Raw genomic sequence first — 14,769 nt, forward strand, 5'->3', positions numbered from 1 at the left:
GCTTGAGGAGGCCTAAAGAGCGGTTAGCTGATGCCATCGTCAGGCGGATGTGATGATGCCTCGTTAGATCAGACTGTAAGTGGACACCAAGGTACTTATATGAAGTTGTAAGTTCAATCATGTTGTTAGATATTACACACGATGTTGGAATACGGTGGTTGCGCCTAGTTAATGATAATAACTTCGTTTTAGCTGTATTAAGAGTCATCAACCATGTTGAACACCATGTGTTAATAGCGTTAAGATCGGTTTGAAGAATATCTTTGTCATTGTCGCATGAAATTAATCGATATATTACGCAGTCATCGGTAAAAAGTCTGATGTGGGAAGACACACAGTTAGGCAGGTCATTAATATAGATTAAGAAAAGTAAAGGGCCAAGAACGCTGCCCTGCGGAACACCGGAGGTTGCTTTGGTATAAGAGGAATTACTGTTGTTAACAGACGTATATTGTACTCTGGATGAGAGGAAATCCTTAATCCATCCAACAACGGTTGGGTGTATGTTAAGGTTCATTAGCTTCGGTATTAGTCTATGGTGAGCAACGCAATCGAAAGCTTTCAAGAAATCCAGGAAGATAGCATCGACTTGAAACCCTAGGTCTAGGTATGAATGTATGTCATGTAAAAAGCCGGCTAACTGTGTTTCGCATGAATAACCACGACGAAAGCCATGTTGGTAATCAACAATAATTTTGTGCTCTTCTAAGTAGTTAATGATTTCAGTATACAAGATGTGTTCAACTAATTTACAAATAGTACTAGTTATCCTTCAAATAAGAATTCCTCCTTTGTTTCCTTAAATTGCTTCAGGTAAGAGACGGTGAGGCGACCTGCACTGTTTCTCTGGTGATTCAACGTAGGTAATCTACCTTTAGAAAATTCGACATAACAATTACGTTGATAAAGCGTTATTGACTAAATGGCTCAATTACATAGAAAATGTGCTCGAGTTGTCGTGCTCAAGTTCTTTGAAATCACTTTCACTTACTTTCGTTTCTAACGCTCTACTATTTGTATAGTACCGGAACTAGCAGCATTCAGAGATGCTGTTTCTTCAGCATTTGACCGTATACAGTGGCATACACCTACGGAGCGAGCTTTTTCTACGACCGTGTGTAGCTACCAGCTAACGGCCAAGTTCATCACCTTCCACCACCTTCCTACGGAGTCCAGACGGCGTCATTCGGGCGCGGCTCTTCCCACGTTCTTAGCCCAATCTAACTCTCCGTGACTCTCGGCTATATAGAGATCGATGCTCGGACGGTGGTGACAGGGCACTTCGGACACCTCGCGAGAGCTCGTGCACCTGGGTGCAGATTGCCTCGCATTCATTTAGCGGCGTCATTAATTTATGTCGCGAAAAACAACGTCCGTGATACGCTTTCGCCTGGAACGTTCGCGGGACAGCGGACTGCGCGCTAACGCGTGAAGCGAGCCAAGCAGGAGACGGCGACCTTAAGTGAAGCCATCCAGAAAGCAGGAAAGGAAGAGTAAAGAAAGAGGAGGGGGCACGCGCATTCGGTGTACGCTCTGTCTCGGCAAATACCGCGCATCGCCTAAAGAGCTAGAGCCTGCCTGAACTCGCCATGCATAGTCCAAGTTTAGGCCACTGCTGTATTCCCGTTGCAGAGTGTTGCGGCTGGCAGCTGAATTGCATTGCCAGTTTTCTTGTTTTTAATCGGCCTGTGCAAAGGAACTGGTTGGTGACGAGTTGTTCACACGCGCGAATGCAGTGGAGAATTCGATTTCTTACTAGTTGGCGCTGAATCTAACGCTTTCGACACGCTGCACACTTTTACAAAACACTCGCGCCGTCGAGGGAAGCAGAGGTAAACTAGAAGCGCTCAGGTGTAAACGTTCGCACATAGGCGAATGCCAGTGGTGAGAAGGAGGAGGAGGAAGATGGGACAAGAAAAGAGAAAGAAAGGAAAAAAAAACGCGGAGATGGCAAGCAAACCAGAAAGTAAGAAAGAAAGGTAATTATCGACGAGCACGCGAAGGGGGGCTGCGAGAGCCTACAAGCACCAGCGAGGAGCTGCTCCTCAAGTGTGCCCCATCCGCGTGGCAGCTGCCGCCTGTGCTCGTTGCGGGGGTAGTCACCAGTGGCGCGAGGGACTCCGCCGAGGACGTGGTATCGGACACTCCTCCTGAAACGTGGACCGCTTAGGACTGAGCCGCGGGGGGCGAGGGACTATCCCCCCCTCGACCTCCTCCCATCCCACCCCCTTACGTGCTCCGTCCCTGCCACGCTGTTCCAGAAAGCGCGAGGAGTTAGAGAAGGAGAAAAAAAAAAAAGAAGGGAGAAAGAATGAGAGCCATGCAAGCGGCGGCAAACAGGTACTAACCCCATAGGAGGATCCTGAGGCGGTTAGCAAGACCACGTTTCCGAGAAATTCTTGGGGAGGAAGCGACTCGTTCACTGCCGCCTTTGGGGAAACCGTTGGTATTTCAAAGGCTTTGCTGACGGAACCTCTCGGAGTGGGCAGAGGAATACGTGAAAACGTTGCCGCGAACGTTTCGCCGTGGCGGCGGCCGGAGCAACAACCGCTTCGCACTTCCGAAATACACGCGTAGTGTGAACCCGTCTCTAAAAAGAACTAAGACGATTGCGTGGCGCCGACTTCACAAGGAAGCTCAGCGGACCTACGAAACAATTACTTGCACGATTTACAACTGTAAGGTGGAAAACGACGTGACCATGACAGCAAATAACAAATTGGTTGAAAGCCGTTACGTTAGAGATTATTTCTTCCTAAATTCTAAGTAACAAATTAAGAAGTTCGCAGTCCCGTCCTATAGAATATATTTGCTTTTGCAAAACAGTGATGGCTCTGCTGGAATCCAGCGAGCAAAATCCGAAGACTGTGGCAAAACGCCTGCTATCCAACGTAAGGTAACACTACAAATAACGTAGAGATGAATATAAGTGCACAAGTGGGCTTTAACGCAACAATTAAGACAGGCGTGTCGCTTGGTCTTTCGTATGAAGTGACACTTAGTTGGGACATAGACAGCACGCAAAAACGTCTTCGAAGCAAAGAATGATTTTTCTTTTCGTTTTCTTTTGTCCACCAAGTTTCGCCAGTCCATTATCGCGACCATCCAAAGTTCACGAATATACTGGACAAGACGATGGGTCAATAATTGGGCAGAAACATAATCACTGGCGCCTCGTGCATAGTCCCCATTGTTCGCGAAAAGTCCGCCAAGCGTCAAAGTCGCGGCCCACGTTCGAGAAAGGCGGTGGGAGTTCTGCACATTTGCCGACTCCGCAAACAAGACTTCTCCTCGCGCTCACATAGGTGCTGCTTTAGCGAGTTGAACTGATTCAGGACTGGGTATGCATCGAGGTGCCAAGACTCCCTCACACCCCCCGACGAAATCAAAAGGATTTCTCGCGCAGACGTTTTGGCTGGGAGCACAAAAAAGAAAAGAAAAAAAAAAGCAGAGCAGACAGCAGAAAACGAGCAATGCGTGCTCGTTTTCTGCCGTCTGCTCAGCAAGAAGAGCAAGAAGAGCAATAACAGCAGCAGCAGCATGGAGTGGCGGCGGCAGCGGTGCCTGCAGCAACAGCAGCAGTTGCTCGAGAAAGACCATCCATTGTGAAACAGCGCCGACCCGAGCTTCAGCAAGAAACAAAGGCTCCAACTGGTTTTTCGCGGCGGCGGCGCGCGTTGGGGGGCGAGGGGGAAGAGACACGTCTTCTCCGGCAGCCGTCCGAGCGTGGTTCCACTCCGCCGGACGGACGGCTTCTTCTTCTTCACCGAGCAACGAGGAGGAGAGGAAAACCGAAAAACAACCAGACGAAAGGAGGAGCGAGGGAGGCGAGCCTCCCTTGCCGTCGTTGGTTCGGCGGTACCTGCGTACCGAAGACACGCTGCCAGTCGCGAGGCGGTCGACGTGCTTCGCTCGTCCGCGGCAGGCTTCGCCGTCCGGGCAGGCCATGCCTGCTTCCAGCGTGCCTTCTGCTCGGCTCGTGCTCGTCATATGGCCCCTTCATTCCGGGCGACGCTATAATTGTTCTTGACTCCCGGATACGAGGAGCATCGGCGCGTTCTTGTGGATACCCAACCAGGAATGTGTGTCCAGTGCTCTTCCCAAGGCGGTGCGCGATAATCCGGGGGCTCAAGGGTGCGCGAGGTTCGAGATCTCGTATAAGCTCGTGCGCGATCTTCGGGATCTGGCGGTAGTGTTGTGTGCGGTCGTTTCGTGAGTGTCGACTCCTTCTTGGCGGTGCCGCGTGGATTTTCAAGGCCGCCCCTGTGGAGAGGAAAGAATCGCGGCGTGCTTCTGTGTTTGTGTCCTCGTTACCTTTACTTCGGTGGCACATGGGCGCGCGCCGTGAATAGGGCCGACGACTGTGCCTTTTGTGCGACGACTCCGTGATTCTATTCCCTCCTCCACGGCGCGTTACAGCGCCCCGGGTTCTCTCTTTTGTGGATGTAGCCATGTGAACTGGTGAGTTTTTATCCCTTGGTGTCTAGATCCCTTGAAATAAATAATTTGAGTAGCGCGTCGTGCACTATATCTGATGAACTAGATGATGCAACGCCGTTCATGGTGCGGACTTTTGGCGCCCAAATGCAACTGTGTGCATGAACACGAACTAGTGATGACAATAGTGCTAAGCTTCCTTTCGGAAAGCAGCAATCCCAGATGGTATTCACATGACTTGGAAGAGGTGCTTTGAATTGAGTACAGTACATTGCCTTACCTTTAGCTTTGAACTAAATAAATTAAAACGGCGTAAGTTTCTCAGAAGGGAAAACTACTTAAAAAGTATGAGCAAGTCGAGTTTCAACTTTCGACCATGGGCTAGTTTTTGGTTGAAGAGCGATTAAGTTCACCTAAACTTCCCACGGACAGTTTGATGTGTGAGTTGTGTGCACGTCATGTTGGTGCGTCCAGCGGATAAATTTTGTAATGTGTCAGTCACTGTGTCCGCTAGTTCATGAAAGGGAAAATTGTCACGCACCCGAATGTAGTACGAAGGTGCAAAGGAAAATCCATATGGCTTTTTCGGAGAGAAAGCTTCGCAGTTGAAGAAACATTCTTCAATACCATGTTGGTTGAGCCATGACTCTTAGAAAGTACGCAAATTTGTTGTTCAGCGTAGTGAAAATACTGGGCAACAAATATTGGACTGCAGTGACTGCAGCCTCCTGCTCAATCTCCTTCTGCAATGTTCGATTATATACAGCAAGGAAAAAGCCCGCCGTCGTCAACCGCCTGTGGTCAGTTTTGCACGCACGCGAAGATAGTCTTCTCATGCCGACTTTCTTAATGAATTCATTCAAACTTCGACTTCCGGTCTTTTCCCTGCTAGTGCATTCAAATTTCTCGGTTCGCGTTCCAGGCCATGTGATGTGGGCCTTCTAAGCGAGCCCGCACGTTGGGCTCATCCATCTGGCTTTAGGCTCTGCCCTGACGTTTGGCGCGCCATTTCCGGCCTAGGCACGGGCACTGTGCTCTCGACAGTCGATGCGGGGTTTCTTTTGCCTGTAGATAACGAGGAACAATCCAAGGCTTACTTCGGAAGCCTGCAAGTCTGAGTGACAGCATGATCGCGTGCTGGCGTACTTACTTGAGGTTGGCTAAATGTTTATAAGCATTTCGACTGTGGTGAGAACTCCGCCTTGCGATGGGTCGCCGTGTCCAGAGATGTTCTAAGCACTTGCTGTGCCGTGTTAGTTCATAATAAATTTCAGCGCGAACAAGAGGGGACAAAAAAGGACCCAAGGACAAAGCACTTGTTCTGTCTCCTTTCTAGCGCCGTCCTGTTCGCGCTAACATGTATTATATATATGAATACGCATAAACTAGCCCCTTAATGCATTCTATTGTGTTATTAGTAATGGTATGAGTAGTCATGGCAACAAGCAGTAACGAACTTCGGTATCTACGTGGTTCTTAGTATCGGTCGATGAGTCAAAAACATGCGGTCGCTAGGAGTGGGGAAAGTAGGTGAAGCTAAGGGAGCGCGCTGGTTCTGGCTGGTTAGTAAAACATAAACACGGCACCCACCCTGTCACCTTTCTTTTCTTTTTCCGCAATGAAGCTGTTAATCAGTTAACAGGTGAAGCTGTCATAATGACACAAGAAACACGAAGCTCCTCAGATATGCCCGCAGCTGAAATACATCGACAGGTATTCAGAAGACTTCTCTTCCTTAAGATCGTTTCGTGATTCGCCAGGCGGTCGAGCGCACGCCACTCGTTTTGGTGATTGGAGTGATGACAATCACAACAGCGGCGATGGTCAATCCCGGATTAGACTTACGTAAGATGAGTTCTTGTGAATATCAAGGGCGTAGCCGGAGGGGGTGAGGGGTCGATAAGCACGTGCGGTGCCTTCCCGAAATGGCTGTGTACCAAGATGCCGCCTGCCCAGCCTCCCTCCCCATCGCACCCTATCGTCGTCAGTCCCGGAGGTTCCCCCACACAAATTTTCACATCATCATTAGTATAAAAGCATAAAAAGATAGCGGGTCCTTCCTTCTCGTACAAACAATAAAACGCCAGGACGAACTACAGCGAACAACAATTAGCGTTGAAGAAGCCTGTTACTACGTGCAGTGTAAGCCTCACTTCAGCAAGAGAATTTAACATTCTTGTTGAATGGGGCTGCCGTTCATGTAGATGTAAGTCTATCATCTCTAACAGTGCTGCTTTTGTCGTTCTAGAATCCTCGATAGTAGAGACGTTAGTCGTTCTTATTGCTGTTAGCTAAAATAGCTTACAGCGCACCTCCGCGTACTTTGAAAGAACCTATATCTGTAAAGAAATATGTAGATCAACCAACGCGCACATTGTATCTATGTGACGCGAACTTTTAGTCGAGTGGTGTGCATTATACCATGTGTAACTAACGGCGTGCGCACGATAGCGTTTACTTTCGTCCTATGCAGCGTAAAACCGCATATAATGTTTATGTTTATGCATTACGCCGCTCACAAGCTATACTTCAACACGAGCACGACAAACGTGAAAATCAGGCGGGTGGGCCGTGTGAGACATCGACTCATCGATGCCACGAGCCCGAAGGTGTTATATGATATTTGTCGAGAGAGGAATGGAGATGAAAGGTGCACGGACACAAATAAAGATTCAGAGGCGATTCAGTGGCCAATGTGAGATAAATGCGGTAGCATTAGGTCGCATCTCTTTGAGATCCCCGATCCATGATTTAAACTGCGTTCACCACATTGTAAACTGTTGTTCAGGGGCTCACTCAACACACGTCCCTGCCTCTTCGAAGAGAGAAGTAGTGCAACGACGCTTGCCGGAGCGGACTATATATATATATATATATATATACCGCACATACCCGCTCTGGAGGATCGGCCAAGAGAATGAGCATATGTGACGCTCCGGTGCGCCTGTCACTCCAGTGCTCCAGTCATTTCTCCATGGTGGAAGGAAAAACTTAGGAGAGAGCGTTAAGTCACGCAGCCAGCCTTGGCACGCGAACACTCCATGAAGCCGCAGTGGTGGCCCAACACGTGGCCTCTTGCGTCCAGATCACGGAGCAAGAATCGAGATTTCCTGAGACGTTTGGTTCCCAGTAGCTACGCCAGTAGTCTTTATTCGGTGCGCGCAAGCTTGTTCGGCTGCCCTGCCGTAGCTCTGCCTGCAGAGCGGGAACGCTAAAACCTACCGCGCACTTTGACGTATGATCACCTGTTGGGGCAACAGGTTTGGCTTCAATCGCGCTGTGGTATGCTCCCTCCTATCGTTTTCCTTCCTCCGTGGATTCCTCCATTCACCGAGACTTGAACGTAGCGCTTACAGCAAGTAAGCGGCGCGACGCGCTTCCTTGCAAGCATCTGCCACCGTGGCCAAGAGCGCTCGAGTGCCCTCTGGCATCGTTTGCCTATCGTGCGAATACGGGGCAGACGCGTGGGTTCGTCTACTTTGATCTCTCTGTCTTTCCTATCAATAAGATCTCGCTCTCTTGTGCGTGTGGGCTTGAGACTTCTTGATACATTATTTATTAGGCTTCATCTTTTTCAATATCAAAGCACTCACAGTTTCCTAAATACAGCAAGGGAATGTCCCTGCGCCACACGCATAATTTTGCCCATTGTTGCATCTACGACGAAATACTTCATTGCAAATAAGAAATTTGCAAAGTCACAAAGTCGGTCGAAGGAACATGGATGCACTTTAGGGCAAATCCTTGTAATCACCATCATCTACACGCTGGCTGAACTCCCATACTTGCAGCTCCCATGTTTGCCCTAGTCCCAGAGTTCGTACAAGTAATTTTCAGAGAGAGAGAGAGAGAGAGAGATGGAAAACTTTATTGAACACGGGCCCTTGTGAGCGGCTTTAAATTTTAAAAGGGCCTTGACTCGCGGTGCACATTCACTGCCGATATTTGCTGAACGCGTTGCAAAGAAGACCACGGCGCGTAGCTCGTTTCGGCCGGTTATTTCGCTCTCTCTTTGCCTGCTCAGCCCGCGAGTTTTGCTGACAGATGCTTGGACTCTACCTTGCTTTCATCTTGCACCTGTATGGGGAGTACGAGAGGTGGCGGCAGCCGTTGGGGCCCTGGACTAGGGGCCCCAACCGTGTCGCTTTTTTCGTTCAATAAAGTTTCTTTCTTCTTCTTCTTGCAACTGAAGCGCGCCCTGATCAGATGACTTCAAATGTAGAAGACACTACAGGGGTTGCTTAGATCTGCAAGGTTCCTAAAGTCAGCCTGCAAGATGAAGACGGCTTACGGAAATGGCTGAAGGGAACCTCGTAGCAAGTGCTCCCCTTTTACTTATAGGAGGCCGGCTTCGACTCCCTCGTGTGAGTAGACGAGCGTGGTGATATAATTATCCCATCGCCTTGCAGGCCTTGAGGCCATTCAGATAATAAAGGCGTTTTGCAGCGAAGCTGTTTATGCGGACTCTGTGCCATTCATTGTAGGACTTCGCCAAAACTGCCATCATCAGCAATGGCTGAAGCGTCGTCTTCCTCCGCAGCTGGCTCGTTGGCGCCTTTCGGCGCTACCGCGCTAACGAGGTCGTGCCACTGCTCTGCGTTCGTCCACGTCGTCGTCGTCTTCTTCCACAGCTGACTGAGTTGCCGCTCGTCAGTCAAGCGCAGAATTACACTTCCCTTCGGTCGTCGTAATGGGGAGGCCGTGCTTGCGGGTGTATGAGCCAGTTATTGCCTTACGTGACGGACAGGTTTAATTTTGAAGCAATTTAATTTAGAAGAATCGCAAGCGGCAATGCCGGGCGCATGCTGCTAATTACGCCACCGAGCAAACTCGAAACATCGAACGCAAGCAACAACGGCGGACTGCGGGCATACCGTCACTGACGTCCTTCTCTCTACGGCAGCCGAACGTGGGCAACCTCATTAAGAAACACAAAGACGTCAATCGTCAGACCAATCCAACCGGTCGTCAAAACGATTGCAGCGCCCGCATCTCCAGTGGTGGGTCTTGTGCCCAATATATGGAGCTTTGGATAAGTGGTGCCGCACATTCCATTCCAGCTACAACTATATGGGAAGACCACGAGTAGTGCGTACTCATGAGTAAAAAGCTGCCTTACCGCGAGCGACAGTGAGAGTTGACTCGTCGGCGTAGGGCCGATCCCGAGCTGCGCGCCCGAGAAGCCGAAGCTCAACGGCAGTGCAACGCAGCTTCGATGTTCGACCATCTTCGCGGACTGGAAGGGGCGGTGATTTTTTACTACTACTATTACTAAAGCGTTTAGCTTTCTTTGAGAGCTAAACGCTATTTCTTGTGTGTATAACCATTTTCATGGGCTGGTCTCGAAGAAAGGGCGCGCTAACACAGCAGCAAAAAAACAAAAAAAAAGAAAAGAAAAGAAGAAATGTCATACGATTACTATGCTCCATAATGCAAATTTTGGGCGCACTTGTATGCGTATTTTCATTATGCGTTACAATGAGGCAAAACATTTGAGACCGAGACCACCGCACCGACTGGCTGCCAGTGCACGCCTTCGCAGAGGGAGGGGGAAAAATTTGGAGGGCGCTAGCTCAAGCTTATCCTTTAACAGTGGAACGCGATAGCATTCAAAGACCCCTCACTGTTCTTCATGCTTCCCGGCAACTGCAGCTTATGTAACCGTAACGTTTACCGGGAAACACTGGCGGCGAACGCTGCGCACGAAGGCAAGCTTTCTGGTAGAAACGCGGCCTCTTGCGTGGGCGGATTTCTTGTTATCGTTTCGCACTTTTAATATTTCAGTCTGAGAAGAGCTGCCATAAAGGATATGCGCTGTCGATGTTTTTCTTTATCACTACATTTGTCTGTAGGCTGCCGCTCTCAAAATTCCGACAAATAAAAATTTGGACCAAATTTTCATTTGTCCGACGCCGGACGCCGACGCCGGATATTCTGCGACACGGAGCCCTTAACGCCGTAGCGTTAATATGGCGACGCTGGCATGATGAAGGGCATCGAAGCCAGCTGCGGAAGGCGACGACAAAGGCGCGAGCGATATATTGAGGCAAAGAATTTGAGACCGAAATCGCCGCAGCGACTGGCAGTGGGCCAGTGCCGTCAGTGCCTTCGCAGAGGGAGGGACAGTGTGGGAACGCTAGCATGATGAGCGGAATCGGAGCCATCTGTGGAAGAAGGCGACGACGAACGCGCGAGCAGTGGCCCGAGCGCGTTCGCGCCGCCACGTCGAGGGGCGCCAACAAGCGAGCTGAGGTAGAAGAACGCGCGAGCAATGGCGTTAGCGCGTTAGCGCGGTCACGCCAAGGGACGGCGCGACGCCTAACCCACGAACGGGCGACTAAGAGCTGCGCTCTAAAATGGCCTGGTGGTACCGCTTGTTCCTGCACCGCCACAGGATGGTACCACCGGTAGTAAGGGGAGCATTGTCGTATTAATGTCTCGTGACAGCTATAACGTTTTGAAACGCTGTTGTTGAGACGACGTGCCTCCAACAGAAGAAGCCGACGCTGTCGCTGCGGACGCTTCGCCTCTGGTCGCAGAGACTGCACGGGCTTCCGAACTGGTCCTTGAGGAAGTGGCGCTAGAAGTAGCGGTTGTCTCCCGCGTACGTGTAAGGCACTTCCCCATAACAGATTGCGCAACGTAGTGCCGCGAATAACCACCTCCCGAATCATGCTGAACGCATTCTTGGATAGCAGCTGGGGTTGGTTCTTCACCACATTTTTTTTTTCGCGTGCAACTGTTGCTCCACTGAAGCAAGGCAGCATGTTGGGGAGTATTATATACTCACGCCTACGTGAGCTAAAGCGTATGCGTACGAACACTTCCTGTGGCAATGCCCCACACCTGGAGCAAAATAAATGTTTACCTCTCCCACTATGGCAAGTGGCAACCCGTGGCGTTCTGAAGGCGTTCCCTACCCCCTGTGCAGCGCGGTTGAGGTGTCCTCTGCTGAGAGACAGTTACTGCGCTGCACTTTACCCCAACCTTTCCTTCCCATATTCAAGAATCTCCTTCTCTCTGAAGGCGTCGTGTCGTTGTATTCTGGGGGTTGGCACCACCCCACACCCTTAAACACGTTAGACCGTGCTTCGTACCTGTCCCGTGTATTTCTGTATTATGTATAGGGTCATACGTTGCGTTCAATTTCAGATCTTGCTCTTGCGCTATATGAATCTTCCAATTGTGTAGTAAATGGTTAAAATCAATTCCACGGGCTCTCTGCACGACGCTTGCGGTTGTATACTATTTGGTAACTGGTTGACATATTCAACCGTGCTTTACAATAAGCATAATTTTCTATGGTATAATGTTGAGATGGACTTTCAACGCTACTGCGAGGTGCCATGACGCAGTTTTACCGCGAATAGTTGCATGGATTGTTGTTTGCACGATATTAGTCGGCAACCTGGTCGGCGTCGGTGAAAATTCGCATCACGGGCCCCTGTATCGGCTCAATGCGCTACCTTTGTTCGCAACCCATGAACGCGAGAGAGTAAAGAGAGAGAGAGAGAGAGAGAGCCAACCGCATTCAACATCACCCCGTGTCATTGGTTGGCCCATGAACGTGCTCTATGCTCGCCGAATCTTCGCACCAACAGTGATACATACACACACAAAACATTTCTCTGCAACTATCTGCATGTTGTACGCTCTCTCCGTTAGGTTTGAGTTTTTCTTAATTGGGGGGGACTATACTTAATAACTATACTCCGTCTCTTACTACAACGCGCAACGCTCTGGAAGCTACATGCAAGCAGTTCGATCATCAAAATGTATCCATCTACGTCTTTCGTGGTTACATGGTTCAGACAACAAGGTCTGAATTGACAGTGGGTGGGTCCGATGCCTGCCTGGACAACATGTATCTTCGTATTTCTTCTCCTTTTTTTTAAATAGACACTTGGGCATACACTTCACATGAACTTTTTGCGGCGTATAATTTGCGCGTCCTGCCAGATATGTGAAATTTCACGAAGCACCACGAAGCAGGTGCCATCTATCAGCCATTATATATGCGTCGCTGCGCACCAACAGTGTATGCTCAAGCCGGGCGAGCACGCATGTGACGCTGCCCCGACGCGCTGCGAATGTAAAATCCGAAAAGGAAAGCACCGACAAGGAAAATGATCTAGAACATTGCATTAGCAGCAGCACAAAACGGTTGGTTCCTTTGCCAGAATATTTTTTTTTACTTAACGCCGACTGTAAATCACGTTCACATAGTTATTGTCAAAAACGCCAAACTAAGTCTTGTTGGTGCGTACGCAGTCACAGCAAAGGGTGTCTCTAGGCTCCACAGCGCTGCACGCGATGAAACGGAGTATGATATCTGACCTGTTCAAATTAAAGCGTTCCAGTAAACATGCAAACATGAGGTATTTGCGCGCACTTGGATTCACCATTTTTAGTTCACGGAATGCAATCTTTAGCGTCTATAGCGGTGATTAATGCTTAAAAAGGAACTGCGAATTTTTAAAAAAGCCGGCGTGGCCCCCTGCATGCACAGCGCATCAGTGCTGACGCTGTGAAGGTTATCGGAAAGATAGTCCTTTACACGGAGACAACGTTTAACACGATAGCGTTAAGGGCCCCGCGTCGCAAGAAATCCAATGTCGGCGTCGGACGTCGCTTGGCAAAACAATCATTCCGAACCACAACCACGCAGGCCCTCCGCGTGGCGCAGAGGCGTTACTGAAGTAATTTAATTCCTCAAAGTAAAATACGTCAGAAAAATTCTAAAGTACGACCTAAGCGCAACCCAAAAACATGATAGCGTCGGAGTTTAATTTGAATATGCTAGAAAACATAATTCTGCTACGCGGAAACTCAAACAAAAACCCTTTTTCCCAGCGGCGCGGCCCGCTCGGTTCCTTGCCATCGCGCTCGCCTCCGCGCATCCGCAAGAAAGCTGAGCTCGCCGGGAAGCGCAACAAACAGCGAGGGGTATTTGAGATCTATCGGGTTCCAATCTTAAAGGCGAAGCTTAAGTTTTCTCCAACTTTCATTGGCAGTGTTGTGAGAAGGAAGGGACCGAAATCCAGCGTCCCTCCACCCGCCACGGAAGTCTTCCCTACATATAGAATCATTTTCTGATTTCCCTCGCTTGTATAAATTATGGTTGATTTATTATAACGTTAACCGTCGGAAGTATGGGAATTCGTACATAATAATGTCAAACCATTGCGCACTTTAGAATATGGTTTATTCCGTTCTTTCTTAAATTTTATTTCTTGACGCCGACGGTTTTCCTTTTCTCTTATCCTGAACACCATTAAGGTGCGAGTTTCTTAAGATAGCGTCCCTTTCTCTCCTCAATCACTTTCTGTCTCCCTTACAATGCCGATGATGAAGCTCTTCATCACATGAGTGTAGCGAGATGCCTAATATAGCTGCCAGGGCACTGTATTTTGCTCCTTATCAGAAGTTTTGACGCAGAGCCGTGCTGCGGCAAAGGCTACAGAAGATAAAGCCAACCTTTCCTACCCCGCCTTCTCTCTCCCACCCACCCACGCACGCACGCACACGCACACACACACACACACACACACACACACACACACACACACACACACACACACACACACACACACACACACACACACACACACACACACACACACACACACACACACACACACACACACACACACACACACACACATACACACACACACACACACACACACACACACACACACACACACACACACACACACACACACACACACACAAAAAAAAAAAAAAATTCCATGTGTTGTGTCACGCCGACATGTTGGCCCGTGTATTTACGGCCTGGAGAACATCAGCGCAATGCCCAATTCTTCAGCGCGAGTCATATTCACATCAATGTGAGACGACGTCAAGGCCTCCAAATGTCACCACAACTTGGCAATGCAAAGAAGAAATTTCACGTGAGGACCAGCATCGCTGCCTGTGGCGTTGACTGAACACCTTCCGCCTTGTTCTTACATATCAAATAGCACAATGCTCTGCGTACAACTTCCTCTTCGGGCGAATGGCGGAAAGTTCGCTGGCGGAAACCTGTTCTGCCTTTCGTATAGGAAGCTACCAATATTATCTGGCGCCGCTAAATATCCGAGACGCTCAAAACATACAAGAAGGTCTGGCGCCAGGTTCTCTCTTCCGGCTGACAAGGAGAGCCATAAGGTGTTCGTACGGGTACGCACATAGCCTTGCACGCAGACTCAGATAGAGCAGAAAGCTAATGGAGATATACGCAATCGGCCTGTACACACTGTTCGTTCCAAGACGGTAACGTCGTCTGGGCAGATTACGTCGCCGCTCATGAATGGATCAAATGTACAAACG

At 49.4% G+C, this 14,769-nt stretch overlaps 1 protein-coding gene across 1 annotated transcript in view; it reads left to right on the top strand.

Annotated features, from left to right (window-relative positions):
- The first annotated feature begins 3,701 nt into the window (after positions 1-3,701).
- The window catches only part of dgo (ankyrin repeat domain containing protein 6 diego), a 163,279-nt gene continuing 152,211 nt past the window's right edge, over positions 3,702-14,769 (top strand). The window contains exon 1 of the mRNA XM_075695644.1: positions 3,702-4,461. The gene's annotated coding sequence lies outside the window, so the exon portion shown is untranslated. The remainder of the gene's footprint in view (positions 4,462-14,769) is intronic.

The sequence above is a fragment of the Dermacentor variabilis genome, chromosome 6 (genome assembly GCF_050947875.1).
Source record: "Dermacentor variabilis isolate Ectoservices chromosome 6, ASM5094787v1, whole genome shotgun sequence".
NCBI lineage: Eukaryota > Metazoa > Arthropoda > Arachnida > Ixodida > Ixodidae > Dermacentor > Dermacentor variabilis.